The sequence below is a fragment of the Marmota monax genome, unplaced genomic scaffold (genome assembly GCF_021218885.2).
Source record: "Marmota monax isolate L192 unplaced genomic scaffold, Marmota_monax_Labrador192_F-V1.1 WCK01_AAM20220418_F8-fsc01406, whole genome shotgun sequence".
NCBI lineage: Eukaryota > Metazoa > Chordata > Mammalia > Rodentia > Sciuridae > Marmota > Marmota monax.
The window spans coordinates 25,331-53,272 of NW_026694767.1; the positions used below are offsets into that span (position 1 = coordinate 25,331).

A 27,942-nucleotide genomic window follows, 5' to 3' on the forward strand; every position below is an offset into this window, starting at 1 on the left:
GGACTGAGGACCTGATAAAGTGCCTATGTGAGACTCCCTGTCCCCACACGCACCAGGGATGCCTATCTCCATGTCAGAGCAGCAGCTGGAAGCACAGGGTGTAAGGTACCTCAAGACGCCCTGGGTGATGGGCACTGCAGTCAGACTGAGGAGGGCGTGTGGTCACGGAGAGACACAGCCTGCCACTTTGGTCAAATGACTTTAATAGAAGCTGATGGGCCTCCAAGCCCCCAGCTACTATTCACTGCAGGTTACATGTGTGCTTGGCCTCCCCCGGAAGCTCTCCAGGCACCACGTGGAGATACACAGAGGAGAATGCAGTGACCACCTCACACCCTCACGGCAATACCCAAGCCATCATGATGCAGGTCAATGCTATACTGAGAACAAGCATGTCAGTCCCAGCTGAGAGAAATGGTAAGAAAAACACAATTACCACTACCATCACCTACTGTCCAAACCTAACCAGGGTGGGGGGGGAGCAGCAGAAAGTGCCTTTAGTTTTAACAATTAGGCTTGTAAACAATCAACCACATGAGAAGTAGTGGCAGCACCTGGGCCTCTCAGTTGGTCACAGACTTTGGGGTGCCCACACAGGAGGTAGTGGCCAAGGCTCAGAAGGAGTCTAACAAGATCAGCAAAGCCAAAGCTTCATCTTTGGTTAATTTCACTGAGATGCCACTAGTCTAAAAACTGTGCTCTTCTTGGCAAAGTGACTACATCAGCCACCTGGCACAAAAACAATTGTTATTTTAAGTTATCTGAAAAGCAACGTCCATCTAAATAAGTGACCATGTTGTAATAAAAATCATCTAAAAAATGAAGGGAGGGAGGAATGTCAGAAGGAGGGAGGAGCCTGGAGAGCCGGGGTCCATCCTGAGCTCTCTCTGGGCCTGGGAAGGTGCTGGCTGCTCTGTGAGGGTCGGGTCCAGCTCAGCTCAGCTCGAAGCCAGCAGCACACTGGATGGCATAGAGCAGCTTGATTCGCAGAAGGGTCTCCTCGTAAAACTCTGGGAGCTTCAGTAGGTTCATGCAGGTGCTGGCTGTGGGGAGCCCCCATTGTGAATGCAAAAGGCCGGGTATAACTCCTGGAACCCCAGGAGAGGGGTCACAAACTTGAGCAGCTTGAGCTTCTCTTCATCAGTGAAACCTTCTACCACTCTCCAGAAGATTTTAAAGACAGGGTGATTGGCAGAATAGCCTCCATAATAGTTCGTAAAGGATTTTAGGTCCTCCAGACTTATGGGAACTTGTGCACCAGAAATTAATACCTGAATTTCCTGCTGGTCAAACACTAGGAGCCACTCCAGGCTAAGGATGTTAGGCAGGCCCTGTGGGAAAGCCAGGCAGTGTGGGTGGATCTGCTTGTTCAGCCTGTAGTCGGCCACCAGGAGGATGTATGCAATGTGGTTGGCACTGGTGACAGGGATATCTTTCCCACCAAGCTTGAGTTCAACCACCTGGGGCTCTCCCAGGTCATTGTTCACCATGGTGAAGTTCAGTGCCAGCTCCTCTGTGTCTTCCTTGAGCTCTTGAGGAACAGCAGGTTCCTGTAGACCTCGGGGTCTAAGGAGGTCAGTGGTGGATGGCCACGTCAGCACTGGTGCCCAGCGGCTTGGAGAGGAAGAAGCCAGCAAAGGGCAGCTCCACCAGCAGGTTTTCATAGAGAGCCTTTCCAAGCACCCTGCCTAGGAAGTAGTAATGTCTGTCAAAAGAATCTCCCAGAGCATCTGAGCAGCTGGGCTGGGGTACAGAAGCCCTTTATTAGTAGTCTTAAAGAACCCCTGGTTAGGGTTAAATCCTGATTTTAGTAGTTCATTTAAAAACTCCCTGAAAATACCACCACCATCGATGCCAGCTTCATCCAGGCCATGGACGTTGAGCAAATGCACACAGATCTGCTTTTCCAAATCAGGTTCATTTTCTGGGGAAAGTTTGTCATAAGCATCTTTGTAAATATAGTTTCTTCTTATTGTGACATTAATTCCATCCAGAAATGGGCCATCCCCTTGAACTTCTTGTTAATCTGCGTAAATCAACCTTGAAAGATCTTCACTTGCTCCTCAAAGGGGACCACAAAAGGCAGCTCTGTCAGGACAGTCAGTTGCCACTCCTCAGACACAGACAGCTGTGGGGACTCCAGGCCCACCTCCAGGGTAGACTGCAGCGGGCCAATCCTCCCCATCCGAAGGAGCCTCCATACATGTCTGGATGTGGGCACATAGAGCTGGGTGACCTTATCTGCTTTAATATCTTCTTGTTCTGATAGCCAATGATTTGGAGGACAAAAGTTTCCCCTCGTGTCTCTGGACTTCAGCATTTTCACTAGGTTGGTGATAACCTTAAACAACTGAATTCCAATGCTTCTGCTCCATCTGTATACACTGCTGCATCTCAGAGCTGGTGGTCACGCTGATGCTCTGAAAGGTGGTGACATGCTTTGTTTCTGGGTAGGCCAGCTTGATGATGCCCAGGCAGGCATGGCGCAGGCAGCGGGACAGGGCGACCAGCTCCTCCAGCGTGAAGGGCATCATGGAAGACCGCCTCTGCCCTACAACTTCTATGGGATCTCAGAAGAATTCGTTATCATGGATGGAAATCAGTGAGTGACTGAAGAGGGAGCTGAAGAGGTAAAAGAGCGGGGTGATGTGGCCTGAGTCCTCCAAGGACATGGGATAGCCCCTGGATATCACCTGAAGCAGCAGCACCATCGGCCCTGTGATCATCCGTGTTGTCATAGAAGAGATGAGGACCCAAAGATGCCACAGAAACCTGGCATTGAAGGCTAAACTGTAGAGAAGCCTGACTTTGGGCACCATCAACGTGTGGCAGATGGAGCCATCCTGGTGAAGACCTCCTCACTGGCCGAGTCCCTCCACACCAGGTTCAGCAGGGCACTGGTCTGTTGCTTCGTGTCCAGCTTCTTCAGACATTCCTGGGTGATGTATGGGGCAGAGACTCTGCAGTCCTGGGGCCTGGCGGGCTTGTCGGCCTCCTCACTCTCATTCTCAGAGTAACTGGTGGAGTCCTGGGAGCTGGCACCTTCAGGGGAGGCAGGTAACTGGGAGAGGAAAGTCTGGGGCACGTGCAGATACACCAGCAGGCCCTCCTCAGAGAGCACCCCCAAGTCATTTTCGCCAACAGTTAAAACAAAATAGAAAAGCCAGGTGCTCCACCACTCCTTTTTGAACATCTACTCTCTAGTAACAATAGTGCATTCAGAAAGGGCTCTTAAGGGACAATGGTCTGTACATCTGCTAATGCCAGAATGACAAGCGGAAAATCTGATCTGTAAAAGGTGCTGCCAGAAACTCCTCTGTGAAGGCTGAAAAAGCTTGCTTCCTTGCACCTTCTGGGCAGGAGCTGTAGGTAAAGTGCAACGGTTTTAGGACATTCTCCAGCAAAATGTTTGCTATAGGAACTCGTGATAAATCAGAATATTCAATACTTGATGGAATCTTGCTGTTAATCAACAAATAGAGAGACCTATAATACCCATTGTGGATCATGTAGTGCAAAACCTGTTCAATTACTGACACCACATAGCTAGCATCTAGTAAAACAGGCAAGGAAGTATTCTCAGAGGAAAAGACCTCAAGCATTCGCATTGGAAGTGCAACATTCAAACGGTCATCATTACACCTCTGCAGCCACCTGCAGCAGAGGCTCATGAGCCTCTTTATCTGAAATAAGCATGTTGGTCTCTCGGATCCATCCAGTTGCTTGACAAACAGGGAGCTGTGTTTAATTAAGCTCTAATACAGCCATATCAATCATTTTGCGTCTTCGTTTTGTTTGTATAAAAACAGAAGCTGCCTTACCAGAAGGGTAAGATAGGGGGCATTAGTGATGGAGAAAGTGCTACCAGACTCTGCCGAGTGTGCACAGAGATCGAACGCACTTCTCTGGAGGGAATATTGCTGTTTTCTTTCTCTGTAGCCTGGAATAAATGACTGAATAATTATTGCATTTTTTTAATCTTCGCCTTTCTTCTTCTTTTCCTTCTTTCTTCCTGAGTGCGACGTAAAAGAGAAGCCTTTTCTTCCTTCCTGCTGGCGCCACCAAGCTACACCTTGGGCCTCCTTTTTAAGACCCCTTTGAATTTGAACATCTTTGCCTCCTATCCCATCTGCGCGGCCGGACGTGGGGGGAAGGGGGGACGCGGGGCCTCTGGCGGGTCTGGCGCTCCTGGCGGTGTCTGCGCTCCGCACTCCGCCGACGGCCACGCGCGGGCGGCAAAGGGGCGGGCATCCTCCAAGCTCCTGTCTGGTCCACGCCCGCCGCCAAGCAGAGCCCGTGGACCCCGCGTCTTCACCGCTGCTGTGACCGGACGGAAGATGGAGGCCACCGAGCTCCAGGGTTTTCTAATTTCTTAGGGTAGTTTCGTAGTTCATTGATTTGAGATCTCTCTTCATTGTTTTCTGTCTCTGTAGCCTCCAATAAATGACTGAATAATTATTGTGATTATTTATTGAAACACTGCTTTAGATGTATAAATTGTGGTATATTGTGTTTTATTTCATTCATCTCAAAATAATTTTTAAATCCCTTTCTGATTTTCTTCCCTAATCCATGTTTTATTCAAAAGCACTGTTTTAGTTTTCAAATATTTGACAATATATTTTTGCATTTATTTCTAATTTTATTTCATTTTGGTCAGTAGGCAAACTTTGTATAATTTGAATCCTTGCAAATTCATTGATCCTTAGATAATCCCCAAAGAAGCATTTAACATAACTCAGAGTCCATTCATGTTTAAATTACCCAATAAGAATCTATCAATATTATTATTATTATATATGTATGAAGTTCCCCCGTTTTTTACTAAAACACCTCTCTATTCTTTAATATTTAAAGTATGTGTACTCTTCTGATAATTTTTAAATATAAATTATAAAATGAAATATGACTTGTTGAAGTATCAAGAATTCATTTGACAGTGGCAGAGAATTATGAAAGCAGTAGGAACAAGCGTTGTGGCTTGCACTAGAGGGAAGGTAGTGAAGTTACTTTCCTAAGCATGTAATTTTACATAAGTAACCTCATAGTTTCTGAGTCTGAAAGCAAAAGCAGAGTTGAAGTCCTGCTCTATTTCATGCTTTTTTGCTGCTCAAACATCCAAACCCACACCTCAGATAGCGTCATTTACTAAAAATATGATGGAATAGTCAGTGAAATCAGAACTGAGCTGGTTGCCAGGCTCTGGGTAGAACTGCTGGCCTTTCCCAGGGAGACCTGGGAGGGGAAGGGAGAGCAGCAGTGCGCCTGGAACTCCTAAAGTGCAGAGTCTCCCCCTGCTGGTGCGCATGACCTAATTAATACCCTTCAGATGTGGATATCCTAGGCATCTTGAACTTCTCACAGCAAATCAATGTGTTTTAGCACAATTTTTCAAAAGAAAGACCAAACATAACTCAAAAAATGTTTACTGTAATTTAAGTCTCTGAATGCATGGCAAAAATTTTGAATCTGCCACACAAGGAAAGGAAAGTTTTGAAATAACTCTTCTTAGCAATACTTTTCCCCACTATTTCCAATGGTTGTTGCTCAGTTTTTCTTCTTTCAGAAAATAAATATTTTCTGTTTGGTTCTTATCCTTTTACATATAATTGTTGGCCTATTGCCTTTCTGAAAGTTTCTTAGACATTTTAAATATTTTTTTTCTTTTTCTTTTGTTTCTCTATCTTGTAGTCAAAATTTTTATCACTACCTATGAATCTGCAGATTTAATTCCTGTTTAATTCCTTTAAATTATGAATGAATCTTTTCCATCCAAAGACTTTACTCAAGAAAAGTGTTCTATTGTTTTTTTCTATTTTCTTCCTAATGTCTTTTTTCTAGAATACCTGTACACAGCAATATATTTTCTTAATTATGTGTTTCAGTATAGATTGAACAGGAGTCTAGTTTTTATTTCTTCTTTCTCTCCCTCCTCTGGTTTTCCATGACTGTGACACCATTATCCAAAGACTCTAAATTGATAACTGTTTAGTACTTCTGCATCTGCCTTAAGGACTGCCCCCTTTTTATACCCAAGAATGAAAGCAATTTAGAAATAGAATAACCCTAACACTGTCTTATTCTTTCTTCTTTATGGATTTCACTCTGTGTATGTTTGCCTTCTTTTGCCTGTCCTCTGTGCCAATCACTGCATCACTGTGGCAGATGTACCACAGGAAGATCAAATGGATAGAGAATTCAGTCACACAAAGGATCCTCTCACCTGTTCTCTCAGCTGTTGTCCCTCAACCACCTCAGCAGAGAGCACACAGAGAAGAGACTGTCTCAAAAAGATTGATGGATGTGGCTTTTCACTCTACTAGTTTGAATCTCCCTGAAATACGCTGAAAACACAACAAAGGTTTTAAGAAACGTGTTTGCCTAAACTAAATGGGAAAAAGCAGGTGAAAGCAGCCTTGTGGATCTCAAAATTCCACTAGCAGGAAGTGAATGGATAAAACTATTCAGTTGCAAACACATGCACATTCCATGAAACAAGAAGGATGATTCAGGGCAGACCCAAAACCCAGAGAACACAGCAAAGAGCCACCGAAGCCTGGAAGAGTAAGGGGCATTGTCATCCTGCAAGAAGGAAGCTGGCCCTTCCCTTCCACACCTGTAAAAGGGTGTAGATTACTCCCAGTCCTTAGAACCTAGCCCAAGTGGTCTGGATAGAGTTTTCCCATCTGGAATTCAGAACCAGCATGGACCAGTGAGCCCTTTTAACTTTCTACTTTCTCCCTTTTTAAACAAGAATGCCTGTATCTCTTACCCTATGCCTGCCCCACAAGGATAAACTGGGTATTTTGGAGGTAGATAATTTGTCCCTAGCTTCACAATTCCACAGATGGAAAAGAATCCTATTGCAGAAGTTGTACTGAATTATTCCCAGGTGCCTCATCCTCAGCTGGACCTGATTTATGTGAAATTTTGGACTGTGGGCTGTTGTTATCATAGAATGAGACTTTTGGACTTTGGCATATAATAAATATATTTTACACATGGGAAACATATAAGCTATTAGGGCCAGAAGGTAGATGTACATCAAAGTGACCCCTAATGAGTAACACCCTGTGTAATCTCCTCCCTCTAGTGATTTGAATTTAACCAGAATGATGTGGCAAAGATGATAAGGCTATGCTACTTGGCATATGTAATAGGATGTCCTTCCTTCACTAGAAGTTATAGGTCAAAGGTGATAGAATATTGCTCCATGGTTGTGTTTTGTATGTGAAACTTTATCTTAACATGTTTGAGAGATTCTCTCTTGCTGCCTTTGAAATAAATTTCAGGTTGTGTTAGCACCTGTGAAAGTTCATGTGGCCTGTAGCAACTAAGTGGGGATCCTGGTCAGCAGTCTGCATGAAACAGGACCCTCAGTGCTTCACCCCCAAGTAGATGGATCTTGCCTACTTGAGCTTGGAAGTGGATTCTTCTCTAGTCAAACCTCCAGTTAGCAATGCACCCTGGCCTAGCTTGATTGTAGGCTGTGAGACCTCAAGTAGAGGACCCAGCTAAGTTGCAACTGGACTTACGGCCTACAGGAATTATGAGGAAATATATTTGTGTTATTTCTAACTGCTCTTCATGGTAACATGTTTTGCAACATTAGGAAACTCACGCAATTGCTGATACTCATTTACCTATTTACTTCATCATCATTTTCTTTACTGTTCTTATGCCATTTTACAATGCCCTTTGTTATGTTTTAATTTCAAAACTTTATTCATTTGTCATTTAGTCTTTGTTTTCAAAGGGATTTTTGTCTTTTTCTTCTTTCCTGAGTTAACTCATGTCTTTCTGTATTCTGTTCATTTGATTTCTAATTTGAATTTTCCTTCAATTCATGAATGCTTGATTCCATCTGGGCCCGGTGTTACACTTCCCTTGGGCTTCATTACTGGTGTTGAAGTTGTTCTTGTTCCTCTCTTTATTCTTGTATTGGAGACACTATATGCTAGATAGCAGAGTCTTTAATAGATCACATCTGCAGTTTTTGGTTTATTCTGTGAAGTCTATTTTCCTGTGCTATGCACAGTGGTTTGAATATTAAGGGAAGAATTTTTGTGGCTTGCTGAGTTTCTTAGTTCAAGATGACCCTCTAGTGCTAGTACAGGGCAGTGCAGTTTCAATAACGTATCAGAAGTTAATTGGTCTGATTTTGTGATTCCTTTTTGTTTCTGAAAATACTTCAATCCCTCCACTTACTTCCTTTTTCTTTTTACTGCTATGTCTCTTACAGGAGCCCAAACCATTGAAGTCCCCACTCTACTCCCAAGATCAACACCTTCCCAAGTCTATCACCTCTGATTCTGTCCACATTCAAGCCCCTTTCATTAGATTCCACAGCAACCGTGGAATACAGCATCCTGTATTCTAGGTCCCAGGCTAGTTTTCAAAATGTCTTCACTCAAATTAGAAGGTTATTTTTACAAGATTGATTTTCTGTCTATTCCTCTGAAGCCCCCCATGCAATACCTTCTTCTCCAGTCAGTCTCCATTAGATGAGTCATTAAACCAGTATCCAATGTGGCTTTGATAGATTTGGGTATTTATTTCCCTATTGATGCATTAATTCAAAATTCATAGTATTTTCTGCCTTTTGGTTATACTGTAACAGTGGGTTACATATGAATTTCTTGTCTGCCTTAGAACATAAATCAGAAATGGAGAGTTGGATTATTGTTAGCAATGTGAACACATCAGTTGGACCAACACTATATCGAAATATATGAGATTCAGTTAAAGTAGACCTCAAAGGGAAATTAATCCCTTTAAATATATGCACTGCAACTGAAGAGAAGTTTAATTAGTGATATGAGTTTCAACCTTGAGAAGGCAGAAAAAAGTCATAGACCTAAAGAAAGTATAAGATAGAAAAAAATATAAAACTAAAAGCAGATACCAATGCAAAAGAAAACTGGCAAACAGCATTATCAAACACTAAAGATGATACTGTGTAATTATTAATAAAAATGTATAAACTTCCAGGAAAGAAGAAAGAAAGAGAAATTACCAGTAAGAAAATGAAAGTAGGTTGGGCTGGGGATGTGGCTCAAGCAATAGTGCGCTCGCCTGGCATGCGTGCGGCCTGGGTTTGATCCTCAGCACCACATACAAACAAAGATGTTGTGTCTGCTGAAAACTAAAAAATAAATATTAAAAAATTCTCTCTCTCTCTTTAAAAAAAAAGAAAATGAAAGTACGTCTATCGTTACAGATCCTACACACAGCAAAATGATGAAAGGAGATTTATGAATAGCTTATGCCAACTAATTGAATGCATATATTTACATATGATTTAGGTTACATTTACTTCATTATCATTGTCTTTACTGTTTTTATGCCAGGCTACTAAACAAAATTTTTATCAAATAATAACAGATCAAATAGCAAAAAGTGTTTGGTCTGCTAATTATACGGTAAGACTTACCATTTCTGTTTTATAGATAAGAACACTGGGCTAAGATTATGTACATCAATTGTCCAAAGCCACGTAGCTGATAAATGAGAGAGAACTTAAATTCCTGTCTTTTTAATATACTTCTTTAGTTGTAGATGGACTCAATATCTTTATTTTGTTTATTTATTTTTATGTGATGCTGAGGATCAAACCCAGTGCCTCAAGTGCGTCAGGCAAGTGCTCTACCACTGAGCCACAACTCCTGCCCCAAATTCCTGTCTTTTTAATATGAAGTCCATGCACTATCCTAAGTCTTGCTCAACTCTCCTACCATGATGAACTTCAACCTCAGGTGGATGCTGTGACTACAAAGAGGTTATGGAACTAATAGCAAAACTTTGATTGTACAGCCCTTGAAAAAATACAGATTTTTATTGTATTATCCATGTTGACTAATACTAACTTGAGTGCTGTTCAGGAAATCACTCAGAAAACCTGCATTAAAGAAAAGAAGGATGGGCACTGTATACCATTCACTTTGAGTATAACATTTTATATCAAAAAATATTTGCCCTTAGTATACTTCTAATGTTTGAGACTACTAGCATATTGTTAGAAAAATTTACATGATTTAAGCTTCAGTATACTTCTAATGTTTGAGAATACTAGCAAATTATTAGAAAAATTTACATGATTTAAGCTTCCATCTCCTCCCACTAAATTAGCAAGAGAAACATTTTCTTTCCTCATCAAATAAAAGGAAACCTTGTGTTAGTCATTATCAAAATGTTATTCTTTCTTTTTACTCAGATAATTATGCTAATAACTTTGCTTTGCTAACTGTAAAGTTACCATGTTAGGCTCAAAACAACCAAGAAGTGGTTAAAAGTTTAATGGATACCTGAGCACAGTGGTGCACACACACCTATAATCCCAGAGACTTGGGAGACTCAGGAGGATAACAAGTAAGTGACACCCTGTTCAAAATTAAAATTAAAAAGTGCTGGAGGTGTAGCTCAGTGGTAGAATTTTCCTGGGTTCAATCCCCAGTACCAAAAAGGGGGAAAAAGTATAATGGATAAAGGAGACAGAAAAACAGAAAAAGTAATTGATCTCCCCAATCTTCCTCAAAGTTGCATGCACAATACACACACAAATGCATGCATGCACATAAAAATCTGCCATCTATTATCTGGTAGCAGGAATTTGACTGGATTTTCCTTCATCCTATCTGAGCTCTGAAACTAGACACTGTTTGATGGTGTTCAGATCTAATGCATTAAAAATCTCAGACTACTAAATGAAATTTTTTATCAAAAAAATAATAGATCAAATTGCAAAAAGTGTTTTGTCTGCTGCTAGAAACTTGCCGCAGTCTGGCTGGGCACAAAATCACGAGCCACTCACAGCCTTGTAGATTCAAACAACAATTCTTTATTCCCGAACTCACACCGGCACTCTACACACGTTCTGGGGGAAAATCCCAAATACTCTCTCAATTCCGCGAGAACTCAACGGGAACTCAAGGAGCAGGCGCGCCTGAGGCAGCAGGATATGCCCTATTCCCAGCAGGGTACACCTTAAACCTGGAACCGCCTTAAACCCGGATTGTCCTAAACCCCCATCCGCCCTGGTCCTTGAGCAAGGTCACCTTACATGCAATGTCACTGCAAATGACCTGGGTCATGCCATGCGTCATTCTTACTTAGCAATGGCCCTCAGCAGAAACTCAAGAGATTTTAAAGACAGAATGTAAGTTAGAATGATAAAAGCAACAATTATGGTGTGTTATTCAGAAAGTTAGAAGCTACAAAGTAAATGGAATAGGTCCTGAGTGGATCCAGAAACAACTTCTAATTACAGATGCATATGTGGAAATAGTAAAGCATAAGACTTTCAGTAGCTTCAAAAATCTATGCCAAAAGTTTTAATGCTAACTTTAGATAGATGTGAAACTCCACAGGGGTTCATAGTTTCTGGGAGGCATAATTAATGGAGGCAGTTATCATTGATGAACATATCCACAAACTTCAACTTAAAATATGTAACACCATACACAGACAGATCATAAGGAGCACATTAAGTAGAAAAAAAATCAGGAAGATGTAGAAAAGGACATGTAGTGTGGGTGGTTCTACTTGATACTACACATTTTTTTAATTATTTGAAAATATAGATGTTTAAATTTCTGGGGCTTTTGAGACTATGAATGAAGAACTTGCTTAATTGGAAGTACAGAAATAGGACAACATAAAATGTTACTTGATTCCTACTAATTGAGATCTTTTTGAGAATAAAGCTAACCCAAAATATAGAAAAACATATTGAAAACAAAATTTTGCTTATTTGGTTTCTCTAATGTCCCAGTCACCAAAAACACTAGGAGGAGGGATGTGGAGTGGGGTGGAGTGGGACATGACACAATGAAGATTTCCTGGAGAAGTAATAATTAATACAGACTCAATGGACACCATACAGTGACCATCCATGAGGCTTCCCAGCAACATCCACCTCCAGGCTCCTCCCTAGATCTGCACATTCTGCCAGGGTCCATGGAGGTTCCTGTTCCTCTCCTCCATCTGCCGCAGTCTGGCTGGACACAAATCACGAGCCACTGAAGCAGGAACAAACTTTATTTTTGAACTGCAAGAAAACACTTCACACAGCTCCAGGGGAATTCTCCCTAAAGCCACGGCTCATCCAGGAACCCGCAGCCGGAAATATCTCTCCCGGAAATCCCTCCTCCTGCACTTCCCCAACCAATGGGAACTCTCAGGGAATCCCCGGGAATCCCCAGGAGAACTCCAAAGTAGCACGAGAACTCCAAAGTAGCTCGAGAACTCCAAGTAGCGCGAGAACTCAAAAGTAGGAGGCGGATAGTAATGCCTCGCCTGTCAACCAATACTGTTGGCAAAATGCCAGGGGCCATACAGACTCGGCCATGGCTCTCAGCATCCATCTACAGAATGAAAGTTCCCTCTGCTCCATTGTGAATCTGTGCTCCTACAGCATTCAAAACAGGGGAAGTTCACAGGCTCCTTCCAGGTCTCTTTGTAAAAGTACTTCAACTGGCAACTGAGGTGTCAGCTCTAGGGGTTTCTCTAATGGGCTGAAACCCCAGACAGCAAGGGTAGCTCTGGGCTCCTCCTAAATGCTTTCTTCCAGGAGTTCTCTTTAGGTCACTTTCTTTGCACAGTTCTCATCCCTTCCCCCATTCAGAAAAGTGACTTCGGAGGTTTCCCTTAAAGGACAGTGGCCATGAAGAAAGCTCTGATCCTGGAGGCCCTCACCCTGCCGGCCATCGTGAGCCCCTGTGGAGGTGAAGACATAGTGGGTGAGTACATGGTGGAGGATTTAGGACTGAGAGAGAAAATTGAAAAACAAAACCTGTCTGAATTTGTTGCCCCATAGTAGTATATGAAACCACAGTTCCCCTGAATCTGAATTGTTATACTTATTTTCCCTCCAAGAAACCAAAACCCCTAAAACCTAATCTTAGTAGACTAAACTGAATTCTACAATGTCCACCTCTCACTGAGTATTCACAGAGGGCATTATTGTCTTTCTAAAGTCAGAACCAAATGATATACTCAAGCATTATTACAGCATTAATTTATGATAAATCCTGAAATTAGAGATCTTTCTCCAAGTGTATTGCTTTCCTTTCACAGCAGATTATGAACCTACTACTCCTCGCCCACTTTAAACTCTTTCTCAAAGCCATTACAGATTTATTCTTATTTTATCCATTTTCTTAGGATAACTAAGTCCATAAATGTTTCTGCCATACAGAAAATAGTATGTCACTTTTTGGTTTGTTTCCAACATAATTTAAATTTTACAAGTTTGGGCTTTAGAGGCAAGGAGAATAAATTTGACTGAAGATCATTAGAATGGAAAAAATTAAAAGGATTAGCAGAATAACATTGAGCAAGTCAGTTCCATATGTTGATCTTCAGATTTTCCATGTGTATAATTAATTAACACAATATTCGGAGAAACACACAAATAAAATAAATAATCAAATATATATTCTAATTAATAAAGAGCTCTATATGTGCCAAGGTTTGGCATTATTATAAGTGTAACATCTTGGTTTTTTGTCTCAGAAAACTGGAATAATGTGTGATGGAAAACCTAGGGACTTAGAAATAAGTTAGTCTCAGCTGGTCAGATCATACTCCAAGTCCTGTCACATCTAACCATCAAAGCACTAAAAGGAGGGCAAAACAGATTAAATTAAGTCAGTCTTTAACTTTCTCTGATTTCCTGTTTCATTTCCACAATACCTTCTTAATCTATGACTCACCCCAGTACATATCAGCCTCCTCTCTAGGCCTTTACATGGCTATGTCATGGACACTGAAACAATCATTAAAGTTTAAACCCCCCAAAAAAAAATCCAAGCAAAGAAAATTATTAAAAATGGAATACAATGAAATCTTTAAAACATTTCCTAATCATCATTTATTTATTTATCTAATAAATGTTACTGAATTCCTACTGTGTGCCATGAAGTTTACTAAGTACTCAAGGTACAGAAGTGAATAAGACATAACATCCCTATTTCTTATGAAGTATACATTATCATGGAAAACACAATTTGCATAAAAACAAATTTAATTTTTAGTTAATTAAAATTTAAAACTTAGTCAATTTTTTAAACCTTATCTCTCAATAACTTAAAGAGGGAAAAGACATAAATGGAGACTTTGACATCAGACTATGCAAATTAGGAAACCACATGCTATTAGTCCCTTTACCCAAGTTCATATGTTCAAATCCTACCTTCTGAGATGATGGTTTAAGAGATTGGGACTTTAATAGATTATTAGACTGAGACGAGTGCCCCTATAAGATATTTCTAAAAATTCTCACTGGATTTTTATTTTTCTTTCTTTCTTTTTTTCCTTTTCTTTCTTTCTTTCTTTCTTTCTTTCTTTCTTTCTTTCTTTCTTTCTTTCTTTCTTTCTTTCTGTCTTTTTGTAGTAGGAATTAAACTTAGGGGTGTTTTACCACTGAGTACATCCCCAATTCTTTATTTACTTTTTTGCTTTTAGACAGGGTCTCACTAAATTACTTAGGCCTTGCTAAGTTGCTGAGGCTGCTTTTGAACTTCGATCCTCCTGCCTCAGCTTCCTGAGTCACTGGGATTACAGGTGTACACTATTGCACCCAGCCTCACTTGCCCCTTCTGCTATTGAAGTTATAGTGAAAAGATGGCCTTCTAGAGAATAGGCTCTGCAAAAGTCACATCTGCTGGTGTCCTGATCTCAGTTTTTCTAAGCCCCAGAACTAAGAGAAAGAAATTTCTGCTGTTTATAATTCAACCAATTTATAGAATGCTGTTAAAACAACCCCAAATGGACTAAGATAGAAAATAGATACCAGGAGAAGGGTACGGTACTGGTGTAACCAGTATGGAAACAGCTTTGGAACTGCAAAATGGATACAGGCTGCAAAGATTTTCTGCTGTGTGCTATAAAAGGTCCATACAATCATGGACAGAACGTGAAGAATGATTCTTGCAGAGGCCCAAAAGGAAAAGAAGAGAGCTATAAAAAGAGAGCTTCAAATTCTTAGTGAATAGCTAAGTAATACCTAAGAATCAAAGTAATCCTGAAAAAATTTCTTGTAGATTTTCAGAAGTAAAGGTCATTCTGATGATGAGGTCTCAGTTGGAAATAAAGTACATGTTATTAGGAACTGTGGTAAAGGTGATTATGGTAAACTGTGGTAAAAGTGATTATGGCAAAGAATGTGGTTAAACTGTGTTTGTATCCTAGTGTTTCCTAGAAGGTAGATGTTGTAAGAAATTCAATTGTATATTTGGGTAAGAAAATTTCTCAGCATAGTGTTGGATATTCTTGGCTATTTGTACTATATGATAAATGACTTAAAATGAAGTTGTTAATAAAAAAAATCAGGAGAACTTTAAAATTTGGATAATCCTCAGCCTATACATATTGTTAAAAATGAGATGGCCTGGAAGGAGAAGATAGCCAGAAGAAGATGCATCTAATGAGCTCCTGATTCCGAATGACACCTGCAGAGATGCCAACATTAAATCACCAGCCTTTGCCTTTTCTCTTGTGGCAACAGCCCAGTCTGCTCCAAGCATTATAACAGGGACTGTGTCTGTCCTCCCACCAGCTGCTCTGAGTACTTCTACTCAGCTTGCCCTATTATAATGCCTGTGATGGGACAAATACAGACCTCTATCATGCTAAAGTGAATGCCTCACTGGACTGCTGCAATAGTCCCTCCCGTGCCTGAGGCTGGGTTCCATCTACACACCCTATAAATACCCTTACAAGGTGAAAGTGGTTCTAGAAACTGCACAGAATAGAAGTAAAGAAGTAAAGCAATAAAGCCCAATTCATCCCACAGCACTGATCATTTTTTCAATGTGCCACCGCCAAGCAAATGGCAAGAAGGTCTCCTTAAAGAGGGAGACAGATGGCCCCTAACTACTCAGTGACAGAAGCAGTTACTGTAAGAGACTTTTAGCAGTTACTGTGAGTAACTTCTAGCAGTTGCTGACACTCTCTCTCTGAAGGAACTGTGTGATGATGCATCATGCATGAATCTTCTTTGGTCAGTCAGTGTCAGCAGAAGCTCGGTTGGCAGCTTCACAGTGACCTCTCCATCAGGTTGTTTCACTTGGAACCATTTTCAGTTTATGTCCTATGCAATAGACAGTTGTATTGTATTTAACTAGCTTTGGTTTAATGTGCCACTGCTCTGTCTTTCTGTTACACATGCCATTGTTTTGATTTATTTACCATGCGTTCTCTGCCATTATGATTTTCATTTGTTTGGCTGGTTGAATAAATTTGTGACACTTAAACACTTGAGTTGATAGTTTAAAATGATACCAGTATTTGATCCAGCTTCATCTCAACTATGTTAAACCTGGATATTTTAGATGTTTATCAACAGGCTTTTATGGAGAAGAAAGTAAATGTATGAAATAATAGATGTGTGATATTAATAAGTAATGTTGGCTGTGAACAAACTTTTGAACATTTAGTTGACAACATATTGGATCAACTGAAAAGTAGTATGATTTTGAAACCTGAATGCCTTGGTTCTCAGTATTATCATTGTTTATTGAATTTATTTCTTATTAAAGTGTAGTTTTTAAGAAAAAAAAATGAGATGGCCTGTTTGGGAAAGAGCAGGCTATGGCCAAGGAACCATTTGATAAGGATATTAGTATGGATTAGTCATCTCAACCAAAGCCAGGCGCTAGTCTGAAGACAATGGCAAGGTTAGTCAGCCATCTAAAGAGAAGTCAGGACCTGTTATCCAAGGCAATGGAAGAATGACCTCAAATGCATTTCAGAGGTCATTGGAGTTGCTACCATCCAGCAAAGGCCTAGGGGGCAAGTGCCCTGGAAACATTGAAGTCACTGCAGAAAGCCCCTATTAGAGTAAAGCCCAGAAGATCCAGGGCAGTAAGACCCAGGCACACAGCCAATACCTAGGTTGGGCCATGATAAAGAAATGGCATGAAGGTGGAGCCTCCCAAAGCCATGGGGTCAGTACCTTCTGGAGCCTTGTAGGGCTAAATACTACTCCAGGCAAGACCTTGAGGTCAAAACATCAAACCAAAGAAAATTATTTTCTATTTGCAAGGTTTTGGACTTGATCAAGACCTCCCATTCCTTTCTTTTTTCATACTTTGCCATTTTTGAACAGGCATGTCTATCTGATATCTGCCTCACCATTGTACTTTGGAAGCACACAACATGTTTGATTTCACAGCTTCATAACTGGAGAATAATTTTCCTCAGAATATCTTGAATCAGGGATATCTGATTTAGGTGATATTTAGATGGGAGTTTGGACTTCATACTTTTATGTTGGTGCCAAAACAAGTCAAAAACCTCTGAGACTCTTGAGATAGAATAAATGCAATTGGGAAAGATTTGGATTTGGGAGTCCAGAAGCAGAATAATATAGGTTGTTTATGATATTTTATTATAGCAACCAATTCGAGTAATACACTGCAATATTCACAGTATTTCCTATGCCTTCTTGTTTATGAAGTTTTTTTCCTCTCCCTATATCTCACCTGCCCACTCTTATCTTCATGCTCCGGAATGGTTATTCCCCAGCTGACCATGTCTGCATTTATGCCACAAATATCTACCAGACATTTGGTGATTATGGCCAGTTTACATATGAATTTGATGGAGATGACCTGTTCTAAGTAGACCTGAAAAAAAAGGAGACTGTGTGGAGGCAGCCTGAGTTTAGCAATTTGCAACATTTGAAATTCACAAGGCCCTGAGAAACCTTGTTGTGGTCAAAAAAAAACTTGGACACTTTGAATAAAGATTCCAAATTTACACCTGCCACCAATGGTAAGTGTCCACATTCTGCTTCTCTTCACTGTGCCTACCTCACATTCCAGGTCTGAGCTCTTCCTTCCCCGGGGGCAAGTGTTCTTTCCATTACATGGTAAATTCTTCCCCCTTTCTAGTACACGTATAGTCCACATCATATTCTTTTAATCTTTAGATATCCCTCTGCTAGGTTCCATGAGATGTTCCTTGAATTCCTACACAAGGATATTCCCAACTTCTTGGCCTAAGAAGCTCTAAGCTGGTTCATTTCTTTCTCTCTCTCTCTCTCTCTCTCTCTCTCTCTCTCTCTCTCTCACACACACACACACACACACACAAACACACACTCTCTCTCACACACACACACCCTGTGGGTGCCCAAAGAGAGAAATGTGTTTTGTATTTCAAAGTGAAAAAATAGAAGCAGTAACTGGTATAAAAATTATTCTAAAATGAGAAGAAAATATCTCATTAGTATCCGGGGAATACTAGGTGCCTCCAAAATGATTAAAAATCTCAAGGCACAGTTATCATAAATGCCAATAAATGTGATGTTTTTATTGTAGAAATCCCTGAAGTGGCTGTGTTCCCCAAATCTCCTGTGACCCTGGGCATTCCCAACACCCTCATCTGTCTAGTGGATAACATCTTTCCTCCTGTGATCAATATCACTTGGTTTTGCAGTGGACATTTAGTTCCAGAAGGTATTGCTAAGACCATCTTCTATCCCAAGAGTGACCACTCCTTCCCCAAGTTCAGTTACCTCACTTTTGTCCCCTCCACTGAGGATTTCTATGACTGCAAGGTGGAACACTGGGGCCTAGAAGAGCCACTTCTCAAGCACTGGGGTATGTTGAAATCCCATTATCACTTGTCTACCTTCCAATTCTATCCCCAAGCTACATTGTCTTGCCTGAAACCTTTAACCCCCATTGCCACAACTTTATTTCCCACAATTGCAAAGTTGTCCAATAATTGACTTCACTCTTTCTCAAAGTCTAGGTGTCTTGTGCATTTCTAAACACATGCACCATTTTCCCCACAGACACACCCTGTCCTGTGACTATGTTTCTTTTTTCTCGGAACCTGAGCTTCCAACCTCTATGTCACAGCTGACAGAGACTGTGGCCTGTGCCCTGGGGTTGGCTCTTGGCCTCATGGGTGTTGTGATAAGCACCATCTTCATCATCCAAGTCCTGCACTCCCGTGGATCTTCCAGCCACCATAGGACCTCATGTGTGATAACCTAGAAAACAGACAGGTAAGGACTCAGATGTGTCATATCTGGAACTGGAGATAGGGAGCCTGGGAGTGCAGGGTTGGCATCCCGTATGCCTAAATGTCTTTGGAAAACTTCTAGGCTAATTGAAGAATGGGCTTGACCTTGGACAGGGGCACAGGCTCCATCAACCTCGTGCTGTCTGCTGTTTCAGATAATCACAATTTACAAGAAAGAAGAGGAATGGTTGGCTGACTCTAGCTCTCTGTGCAGGCCTTGCTATATGACTTAGACCCACTTCCTGTTCTGGTTTATCGTATTGCTCCTTCCATGCCCTCCTCCCTGCCCTGCTTGAGTGGAATTCATGAAACATTTTTCCCACAGAGATTACTTTCTCTTATAAAATCTTCCAATTTAGTCTTACATGATTGCCTACCTTTCACAGAGAGATCTGTCCCACCCATTTACCTACTTGGCTTTTGGGTCACCCTCATCCAAAATCTGTGTGAAAATTAAATAAATAAATCTCTTTCTGTGGTGTCTTTGCTTAGAGTATACTTTTCCTCTGTCTTTTTCCTAGAACTGATTTAAGTTGTGCACAAGAATGGAAGAGCTGATGTTGAAATTTTATCAGATTTCTTAGGTCCTTAACTTATTTATCAGGCCATATTAATAACACCACAGCTGAAGTATCAAAATGATATTGTATCATAATAAAATATTTTTTTTTACATTCTGCATTTCCTTTTTGCTCTCACTCTTTCTTTACCTTTTTCGGGATCAGTGAGTATGGTGAATATTTTATTCCCTAAATGTAGTATTTTTGAGAAAAAAGAAAGAGCAATGCTTAAGTTTTCAGTTTTTAAATAGCATTCTAAAAGTTTTGGAAGAAATAAAAACTTGAAATAAAATATTTTTAAAGTCAAAAATTGGATTTTCAAGAACATAAAGTCAAAATGTTCATCACAAATGTTGGATTTGTGAAGATGGCAGAAAGATTCAATATGTCTGCTCCCATATTTCACCCCGGATGAGATGGAAGCTCTCTGGATTGGCCAGAAAGAAGATAGAAGTGAGAACAAGAAAATAAGAAAATGTTGTTTGTGTCCCAGAAAGTGCCCCATACATTTCTCCATTTGTGGGTAACATCAATGAAAACAAACAGAGAGAGACAATATACTGGATAAAGGCACCTATATCAGAGGCAGCTAGAGCCTCATCCTGTGGACATTTATAATAGTATAAAAACATTTAAATCCACTCCATGCTCAAGCTCATAAATTGAGATTATTGACATTATAACTTAGGCACTTTTATTATATAAAATATTGTATATTTCCTGAACATGTTAATCACCCAATATTTTAAATGTATGCCCTTCCGTAACCTCAAAATAGGTTGTTGAGGAGATGTTAATGCTAATTCATACCATTTTCACTAAAGGTCCTAGTCTAGGTGCTCAAGGTGTATGCATTATGGGCAGCATACTGAAAAAAGTAGTATAAAACTGTGCAGAGCAGTGACAGATGATGGGACAGCAGTGACTGAGATTTGAGGGTCTCTGATGGCCTTATGTCTGTGGCACACCAGGTGCCTGGGAAAGTTTCTATGCAAGGATACAGGATGCCTTGATGCTATGGTAAAACCTGGCCTAAGGAAGCTCTGTGCAAGAGTTTTATCAGGTTCAACCTTGATCTCAGGCACATATCTCCTGAGAATAGAAGAATTTTTATGCCAAACAACCACAATGTTTCACCAGCTCTTCTACTTCTGAGCCTGTGAGCCTAAATAATGTACCCTCTTTAGCACTACACAACTGCTCCTAACATTGCACATTCCAAGTGTGGATTGCAACTGTGGAACAGCTGCATAGATGTTTCTAATTCTGTAACTTTCCTAAATATAAAGAATAATGCTTGCCCTTCAATAGACGAATGGATAAAAAAAATGTGGCATTTATACACAATGGAGTATTACTCTGCATTAAAAAATGACAAAATCATAGAATTTACAGGGAAATGGATGGCATTAGAGCGGATTATGCTAAGTGAAGCTAGCCAATCCCTAAAAAACAAATGCCAAATGTCTTCTTTGATATAAGGAGAGTAACTAAGATCAGAGTAGGGACGAAGAGCAGGAGAAGAAGATTAACATTTAACAGGGATGAGAGGTGGGAGGGAAAGGGAGAGAGAAGGGAAATTGCATGGAAATGGAAGGAGACCCTCAGGGTTATACAGCGGAGGGGGTAGAGAGAGAGGAGGGGAGGGGAGGGGAGAGGTGGGGAGGGGGGAGGGTGGAGGATGGGAAAGGCAGCAGAACACAACAGACACTAGTATGGCAATATGTAAATCAATGGATGTGTAACTGATGTGATTCTGCAATCTGTGTATGGGGTGAAGGTGGGAGTTCATAACCCACTTGAATCAAAGTGTGGAATATGATATGTCAAGAAATTTGTAATGTTTTGAACAACCCACAATAAAAAATTTAAAAAAAAAGAAACCTAAAAAAAAAAAAGAATAATGCTTGCATAGTCTTTATCCTGATAATGAGACATAAATAAATAAAGATTGCTGGTGTAACTCTCTAGATCTGCTTCTCTATCAGAGAGCAATGCTCCACCAGATCTCAGCTTTATCTCCAAAATATGCATGTGTGAATCTCTGTATTTTTCTAATTCCCCATGGCCCCTCACCAGAACCACTAGTTTGTCTGTGCTGGTCACAGTATATAACTTCTGAATGATGGTTCTCCTTCTTAGAAGAGGTGAAAAATCCTTGAAAAGAATATACCAGTGATTTTTTTGTCTAAAATACAATTCACTGTACAGATTTTATTTACAGTTTTATACACTGTCTTTAAATGAGTGGGGCTACTTTTATACTTGAGCCATTTTAAATCAAAGCAAAATTACCTAAGTAGTGCAAAGTGTTAAAATACAACATAAAGATATGAAATCAGGAATAGTAATTCTAGTTAGGAATGTAACTATGATGTCCTTTTTTATAATCCATAATTATGTTCAGGAAATCACACAAAGATAAGTCACTGATTTGAATGAAATATATGAATTTTTAGATAGTTTTGTAGTTACAAAAAACAAAAAAATCAAAGTATGCACAAAGTTAATATTTATATCATATTCCTGGATACTTCACCCATGTTACATGAGGCAAAAAACAAAAGCAAAACAAATGGAAAACTGGAATCAGAATCATTAGTTGTATCGAGTAAAGGAACAAATAAACTAAAATCTAGCAGCCTTCATCAGGAGAACAGTAAGTATAATGCTGTCAAAAGAAACAAAATAATTTCTAGAAAACTGTATGCATCATACTCTTTCAAACCAGCAAATATGTTCTGCACACAATGAAATATAAACTCAATTCTTTTCTTATTAAGGTATAGACATGCAAGTTCTTTTGAATATTGTCGATGAGTAAAATTTGTTTGTAATGGCAATTCCACTAAGCTAATACAAAATGTGCCAGGAACACATTTATGGAATCTAGGGGACTGTGTTGATTGTAATTCTTTGATTGGGATAGTGGACACTCTATTTTTAATTTTTTTAAAAATGGACATGGAAGTACAAGACAAAGGCAAATGAGACGTCCTTATATCTCAGCAACAATTAAATGAAATCAAATTTAAATGCAGTCCACTCTGCTTTTGAAGAGGCTTTGGCTCAAACCCCAAATCTCAATTGCTTGAGGCAGTCTTCTTTGAGAACACTCAGAAGGCCTCTTCTTAAACACAAACCTATTTTTAGAGGTAGAGCCTCTCTTGGTAGCTGTGTCTTCATGAGACTGATAACCAATCTCTATCTTTCTTAAACACTCTCCATATATGTGTAAGAGCCTCTCTGTTTTCACATTCAGTAAGTCCATGTTGCTATCTTATCACCTTTAGCTATAACATGAACAACAGCTCCACATACATCATCACTGTGGTCATCAAAAGATTCTCCAATAAGGCACCGCAGTGTCTCTAGACAAAAGAAGTCAAGGTCACTTCGTTTTTGCTGTTTGTTCAGTGTCATGAGCCATCTTCCACCCCATTTGTTTTTCTCCTCTTCCCACACAGGTTCAAAACCATCCTTAAAATTTGAATAGTCACAGTCAGGCATTAAATTACTAGACAACTAGCTATGGCTGTATATAACCCCAAAGTCTTCAACTGTAGCAGACTTAGAGATAGGTAGAAGGTTTGCTTGCCAAGTTTTACTTTTATCATTTTTTTAAAAACCAGAATGCCCATCTATTCTGTAGAGGATGCTTAACATAGTGTTCTGGGTTAGCAACCGCCTGATGAGAGTCTGTTTTCTCCTTTTCTGAAGGCAGGGGATTAGCAGTAGGGGTGGTTCCCAGTTCCACAGTCACCATCCTACATGAATCTCCCCAGTGTTGATTGAGGCTAAGTTACAAATGCCAAACTTAGACCTGAAACTAGAAGTGGCAGGTCTCATGTGACAAAAATCAAAACAAGAGGGAAGAGGTGAGTACTTCATGGAAAAGTAAAAATCTTATAAAGAAACAAGGAAAGAGGGAAGTGGTATAGCAAGTTACTAAAATGTGGGAAAGCAAAATTTAAAATAATAAATCAGGCTTTGGTATCCTGTGACCCAGAAGATCTGTTTGGTTCCAATTTCATTCTTGCAGATATTCATTTTTAAAAGCATGAATGTTAAATTCTAATTTTTGGTAGCTTCATCAGAATAATTTTCGTTCAAGGTTTGTAGTGACAAAAAGAACAAATAAATTATTTGGATCTAAATGGTTTTCTTTTGTGTTGGAAAATTGTGAAAAGAGGTATCTTGCATGTATTAATAAGAAAATACCAAAGGGGTTGATAAGTTATTCCTTTGCTTCTAGACTCTGTTTAAGAGTTCTATTGATCATGTAAAAGGGACACATGGCTCTCAGATAGCAATGTAGGACAACAGTTTCAACAACTCCATCATATTCAAAAACTAGTGATTTCTTGTCTTTCTAAGTTTACAAAGTACTAAAAGCTATGGGAAACCTGTTACTGATCTTGAGATAAGAAATTATATTAGAAGAAAATAAGTGTAGTTTGAGGGGGAAATTAAGTATAGTTCCACATTCTTGGTAAAACATAAAGTATAGCATATTTCTCTTTGGCATTTAGCCTGCCCCTTAATGAGGATCACACAGATAACTAAATCATCTGAAACTGGTGTCCCCTGTCTAAGAGAAGACTTAGGTACAGGTGATTTAATTGGGAACAAGAATGATGGAAAAGTATAGGGAAAGGGTAAAGGAGGGAAAATACACACACACACACACACACACACAGAGAGAGAGAGAGAGAGAGAGAGAGAGAGAGAGAGAAAGGGATGTGTTGTTAAAATTTCTACCTGGGCAATGGAGATGATATTGCTGCACAGTAGGCAGAGCACCTTCCCTAACTGCCACCTGAAGGACAAAAGTCTTACCTATTGTCTTCTACCCCTATTGGTTGAGGACTGCCTCCAGGGGCACTGACACCCCTATGTTCCTAGGCTACACGTTAACATAGGCCAGATGGGTTCCTGAAAATGGCTCTGAGTAGCAGGACAAGATGTGCTTGAGGGAGGGAGTCTGGATTTCCTCATAACCTCCCACAGCAGCTGCAGCTGACATCACATGGACCACAATGTCATGGTGGAGGTACCATATTCCAGCCCTTCTACTACCAAGATCCAATGACAATCCTCATTAAACCTATTTTATCACTGAGTCTTCATGCTTATGGATGATTATAGTCATTATAAAAGACCTAATAAAGAAGGTAATTAAAGGATATTCCAGTCCCTAATAGCCCCCAAACTGCTGTTGGTATTCATCTTCTCCCAGCTCTGCTGCATGTTCAGGCTTTCCCTCACCTGGACCTGCATTCCAACCTGCCCAGCTGGCTTCCCTGATGGGAACCACAGGTTTCATCACCCCAGTTGGCTCACCTTGTATCATTGTTTTATTATATCTTGTTTATCATATTTCTGTGGCTCTTAAAGACGTTTTATCTTTAATCTTCAGTAATTGGATTAGAATGGTTCTGGTGCGTGGTTTATTTTATCTTTTCTGGGGTTCACTGAGCCTCTTCAGTTTGTAAATTTCTGTACTTGAATATGAACTTATTTCTTTTTCAAGTACATTTTATGCAACTTATCTCTTTAATCTCTTCTTTGGGGCTCCAGTGACATGAACGTTAGGTCTTTTTATATTGTCTCACAGGTTCCTGAATCTGTTCACTTCTTTAATACTTATTTTGTTTTTCAAATTGTATACTGGATATTCACCCATCTTCAAAATCATTTGCACTTTTACCTGTCATTTCCATTGTGCTATTGAATCTGTCAGTGAATTCTTATTTTGCTTAGGTCATTGTTTTATTACAAATTACTCTTGTGGGGGATGTTGGGGTTTGAAACTAGGGACACTTAACCACTAATCGACATCCCCAGACAGTTGTTTTTATTTGTTATTTAGAGACAGGGTCTCACTAAGTTGCTTAGGGCCTTGATAAGTCGCTGAGCCTGGCTTTGAACTTGTGATTCTCCTTTCTCAGCTTCCCAAGACACTAGAATTACAGACATGTGCCACCACAACCAATTCCATTTTTTAAAATAATATGCTGTGTGGTATGTTTCCCTGATAAAAACCTCTAGAAGTGGTCATATTTCCCAGGATTATTTGTGTGCCAAATAAGTTTGGATTATATTCTTCACATTTTGAATATACATGTGGGCTCTGTGTTCTATTAAATCCTCTGGAAAATGTTGAAATTTTTGCTTTTAACAGGCAAATAACCTCATCAGGACTAGAAGGCAAGCTCTGTCTCATCTCTGTGGATGGTAGCACTGATGTCAGTACAGTTTCTCAATCCTTTGCAATGCTGCTCTGTGCCTGCCCTGAGCATATGCCACTCAGTGTTTTGTCTGACACTTGGATGGTGGTTTATTTCATAGCCCAGCTCCTAATGCATTTGGGGAGTTGGTGGAAGACTGTGCCACTCAGGTGCAGCCTGAGATCCCCAAAAGTTATGATGATGAATTTATAGAATGACTGTCTGCTCTGTGCCATTTCCCCCACACACTCCAGTTTCTATAGGTACCTTTACCAGTTTCTCAGTCCAGAAAGATGAGCTTCTCTCAAAGTAGTTTCCAGTACTGTTATATGATTCCAGCCAACTAGAGCTTCTTTTGAGGCAAATGGAAAAATAATGTGAAAATACCCCCAAGCTCCATAAGTCACAGTTTTTATGGCTGTCAAATGGGTTTTGCTCTCGGAGTTTTTAATGCCTCCACCACTGCACCTTAGTGCAGCTTCATGGTTTTGGCCATGCCCAGGACAGAGCTAGAATAGAAAAAGAAAGAAGAAAAATAAAGCAAAAACAAACAAGGTGTATTTCCCACATACTCTCTATAACTTTCAAAGAACCCCTTTCCAATCTTCCGGCTAGGAACAGGGAGTGCCTTTGGAGTTTCTTCTCTCTGCTCCATGACCACAGTTACCCCATCAAAGCCAAGAGAGAAAAGAGAAAAGAACCAGGAACCCCCTCCCTGACTGCCATTTCTTCAGGTTCCACTTCCCTCCTGCTACTGGTTACTTTTCAAGGTCCACGGGTGGCACTTTACACATTCAATTCAATATTTTTCATTATGATCATTGGGAAAGAGAGACTATAGTGGGCTATGTTCCAACTTAGCCAGTATAGAAAGATTCTGAGCATTACTGCTAAAGAATGTTTTCGAAGATTTTGGGATTCTAGGTTTCTTTGAGGGCCAAAAATATTCTTGATAGATTCTAATGATGTCTTCCATTGTTTTCTGGATTCCATTCTTTCTGATGAAAGTCAATCTCTCGCCATGCACAAAAGTTAACTCAAAGTGGATCAAGGAGGTAGATATCAAATCAGAGACTCTGCGTTTGATAGAAGAAAAAGTTGGCTCCGATCTACATATCGTGGGGTCGGGCTCCAAATTCCTTAATAGGACACCCATAGCACAAAAGTTAATAACAAGAATCAACAAATGGGACTTACTTAAACTGAAAAGTTTTTTCTCAGCAAGAGAAACAATAAGAGAGGTAAATAGGGAGCCTACATCATGGGAACAAATTTTTACTCCTCACACTTCAGATAGAGCCCTAATATCCAGAGTATACAAAGAACTCAAAAAATTAAACAATAAGAAAACAAATAACCCAATCAACAAATGGGCCAAGGACCTGAACAGACACTTCTCAGAGGAGGACATACAATCAATCAACAAGTACATGAAAAAATGCTCACCATCTCTAGCAGTCAGAGAAATGCAAATCAAAACCACCCTAAGATACCATCTCACTCCAGTAAGATTGGCAGCCATTATGAAGTCAAACAACAACAAGTGCTGGCGAGGATGTGGGGAAAAGGGTACACTTGTACATTGCTGGTGGGACTGCAAATTGGTGCAGCCAATTTGCAAAGCAGTATGGAGATTTCTTGGAAAGCTGGGAATGGAGCCACCATTTGACCCAGCTATTGCCCTTCTCGGACTATTCCCTGAAGACCTTAAAAGAGCATGCTACAGGGATACTGCTACATCGATGTTCATAGCAGCACAATTCACAATTGCTACACTGTGGAACCAACCCAGATGCCCTTCAATAAATGAATGGATTAAAAAAATATGGCATTTATACACCATGGAGTATTACGCAGCACTAAAAAATGACAAAATCATGGAATTTGCAGGGAAATGGATGGCACTAGAGCAGATTATGCTTAGTGAAGCTAGCCAATCCCTAAAAAACAAATACCAAATGTCTTCTTTGATATAATGAGAGCAACTAAGAACAAAGCAGGGAGGAAGAGCAGGAAGAAAAGATTAACATTAAACAGATACATGAGGTGGGAGGGAAAGGGAGAGAGAAAAGGGAAATTGCATGGTAATGGAGGGAGACCCGCATGGTTATACAAAA

General features: G+C 40.1%; 3 pseudogenes; 1 reads left to right on the plus strand and 2 right to left on the minus strand.

Annotated features, from left to right (window-relative positions):
• Nucleotides 1–933: 933 nt before the first annotated feature.
• On the minus strand, nucleotides 934–4,111 carry LOC124079533 (ubiquitin-protein ligase E3C-like; annotated as a pseudogene).
• On the plus strand, nucleotides 3,938–19,012 carry LOC124079539 (HLA class II histocompatibility antigen, DQ alpha 2 chain-like; annotated as a pseudogene).
• Nucleotides 19,013–22,626: 3,614 nt separating this feature from the next.
• LOC124079534 (eukaryotic translation initiation factor 4E-like) lies at nucleotides 22,627–23,412 on the minus strand (annotated as a pseudogene).
• Between the last annotated feature and the right edge of the window lie 4,530 nt (nucleotides 23,413–27,942).